Raw genomic sequence first — 3,531 nt, 5'->3', positions numbered from 1 at the left:
GTTTGAAAGACACAGGCAGAAACCTGATTATTCCCAACTGACCTGCTGGGTACTTAGTCATGGTCGTTCAAGTTGTTTTAAGATGAGAAAAAAATTATCATTAGGAGGAGCTGTGCTAGAGCAGTATAGCAATGATAGCTAGTGCTTTGATAATGCCCATAGAGAGGTAAGCATGCCAAAGGGTAAAGCAGCATTCTGGTAATGTTTCTTGCATGCAAAGCAGAGCCATCTCTAACAGGAAGGTCAGAGACTCTTACTATAGGTTGGGATAAACCACACTGAAACTGGTAGTTTTTTAGCTGTTACTCCTCGAAAAAATAACTGCAGTTAAGCACATGCATCTACAGAAAACAGGAAATGCAAAGGTGCCCCGAGTGTGAATGCTTTGAGAAGGAGAAGGAGGGGTGTGTGTGTGGTGGGAAATCCCTGGTTTAATTTGGAGGTAGTGAGAAAAGGAGCACAGAAGGAAAGTCAAACACAATCATGTGTGCCTTGTGGGAAGGCAGAGACACAGAACGAGTTTCTGAGTTGTGTCTATGTATGAAAGGATTGGAGCTGTTGTTTCAGGCTGTGGGGTTTCTCCCCTGCTATAAACCAGACCTTTGCACATCCATGTAAAGAAAATTGCCTCAAGGATTCCTGACTTCAGTACCAATTTGCTCCCAACAACACTCTACGATATCTTCTTCTGTGGTTAACACAGCCAGAGCAGTGAGCAGGAAAATGTAGAACCCCCCACCCTGGGAGGCCATCCGACTCATTCAGTGGAGGATGGTGACCAGGTTTCATGGCATCGCTGCCGGTCTTGGGAACCACCTTTGGGAAACCGCTCTGCTTCCAGAACTTGTTGCGCCACATCAGCATAAATACAGGATCCTAACAACAGCTGCAGTTTCCAGTACTTTCAGGGCCATGTACTCTTTTTCTGCACACAAACAGCATGTTCCATTAGCCCAAATTACTTTTGTTTTCAAAGGAAGACATACCAAAGAAAGAACAAAAATAACTACTCTTGCCCAGGACAACACAATGTATGTGTTTTCTGGCTCACTTTCTGCAATAGCAACAGTTTTTAAAGACAAAAATATCTCAGAAATGGTCTATGGTGCATAGAGCAACATTCAATTCAAGGACCACAAACCAGATGATGCCTTTGCTAGAGAATCAGAGGGCATTAGGGAGAGTGCCTTTCTGAGACACATCCTGCCCCACCTACTGCAAAAATAGCAAAGAAAACCTCTCTGCTAGAACACATCTCATTCTGCATTACACGTTACAGTTTGAGAGCTGCTCCTGTGCAAAACCAACACTGTTACTGAAGAAACAATGCATCAAACCCACTGATGGGAATTGGCTCTCCGGGCAGCACAGCCAAGAAAAAAAACCCTCTTTTTTCCCCTCTTGTAACAAATGGCCTCTTTTCCCCAGTCATCTGGGTAACATTTAAAGATTAATACCTTATGTGGCACAACACAGAGTCGTTTGCTTCCTTTTAAGAAAGCATAAGCTCTTTAGAGATCGGGTTCTACTTTCAGAGTTACCTGTCTACAGAGTAAACACACTTCAGATGTACAGCCAGTTTTTTTGAAGAATGGGTTAGCTAAATGAAGGGTTACCGAGTGTGATCTTAATGGACTTTGCTTAGTTTCTGATTGGCTTTCATCTATTACACTATTTGTTCTTTAAATTTCCAAATGACTGCGAACAGAGCCTTGGATTGAAAGACAATCTGCAGGCAGCACAGAGGGCTGTGCTGTTTAATGGACAAGGAACTGGCCTGGGACTTGGGAAGCCTGATGTGCATTGTAGCTCTAACGTTCCCCCATCTACTGCCTGTCACTTCCCTAGCTATCTTGCATCTGTGAAATGAGGGTAAAGACAGTGCTCAGGAACACTACATACCAAATCACTCTGGGTAAGTAGCATCAACCTTTTGCCCTAATCAACTCCAGGCATCTACTTGCTCTCTGGTCTCCAAACCACTACTCACCCCCCACAACACAGGAGATCTGTACTCTGGAGAGTTTGTGTATCTCACCTTTGTCGACAGGGAAAGCTTGGACAAGTAGTTTAGGTTAAAATTCTTAACTTTCAGCTCACTTCTGATTAGCTTCAGCACCTCCCATTCCTTGATCTCCCTTGTCTTGCTGATATGGTGTGCAGCTGCCAGTAACAGTGGTAAAACACCTGTAGGAGTCCTAGACAGAAGTTACTTCTGGGAAATATTAAGTATTATTCTGATTATTCTGTCAGAATGACAAGATGGGCAGAATGACAAAGTCAAGTGTCAGGCCACACACTGCCTGTTACAGTCACTCCGTGGAGACCTACGGTGAAGCAGAGCAAATGTACCAGGAAAATCCTTGGAGACTTCTAGATGTTAAACAAGAAAGAAAAATAATGGAGGCAGCTGCCAGACTCCGGTTGGTTTTAAATGGAAAAGTCTGATTGCTTCAAAACCTTTTTCTGGTTGGCTCTGGTATTTTCCCTTCCACAGGATGTTTTGAAATTTATACCTTTGTTTTGAAAGAGACCATAGCTCTTCCCCTTGGGATTTCCCACAGAGCAGAGGCTTCTGCAGCAGACTAAGGCCTTATGCCAGCCCTGCATGAGCTGGGAAGCTCTCCTGAGCAAGGGAAGCTGGCAGGGGACATTTTCCAATCCTTTCAAGACCTTTGTAGGCTGCCAGAGTGAAGGAGAGGGGCCTTGGCATAATGGAAACCCTGTCCCCAGAGAGGAAACGTGAACAGAATCCTGCCCTGTCTTGAGGCCCTGGACTTTTCTGAGGAAAAGGTGACCGATTCTGTTGTTTGTACAGTTGCAGTTACAGAAATGGCTTAGCAAAAGAATAAAAGCAAAGGCACTTCCCCTCACAGCTCCCTCTTTGCCTTGCAAGTCTTATTTGCTGACACAGACAAGTTTTGCTGATGTTAGCACTACAAAACCTGAGCAGCCCCCAGAGGGGGAGAAGGGGCCTGATCAGCATTATATGGGGACAGGGACACACTGGGGGTGAACCCAGCAGAGCCCCTGGCCCACACAGCAGATCTGAACCTGTCTGGTTTGATTCTCACCTACCCAGTGTTGCATCTCAGTCCAATTCCAAGGCTTTCAGAGGGTCTCTCTTCTGATTAACATCAGAGCATAACAGCCTGGCCCTTCTCCTACCACAGCTTTGGCACTTACTACAGCAGAGGCTGGATCAGGCCCTGAACAAAAGCAGAATCAGGCCTTCTGAGGCACTGTCTTAAAGGCTGCAGGATTTGGCCTTTTTGTTGGCACTTGGGCCAGTAGTATAGCTGCCTTTTTTTTCCTTCACTGCCTCTTTCCAGCTGGGAGCATAACACTTTGGCCAGTCAATGATAAAATGGTTTAATGTAATAAACATGAATCTGTCAGACTTAAGTGCCCTAAAATATTCCAGGCTGCAAATGCAGGACCAACAGTGAGCTTGTTGATACAGCCTCAAGCCAGAACTAATCAGACATAGACACCATTTGCTTTCAATAGAAATTGTATTCAAGAGGGCCG

This window comes from Falco rusticolus, chromosome 4 (assembly GCF_015220075.1).
Source record: "Falco rusticolus isolate bFalRus1 chromosome 4, bFalRus1.pri, whole genome shotgun sequence".
NCBI lineage: Eukaryota > Metazoa > Chordata > Aves > Falconiformes > Falconidae > Falco > Falco rusticolus.
The sequence above is the reverse complement of the archived record's forward strand: the minus strand, read 5'-3'. Positions refer to the sequence as shown.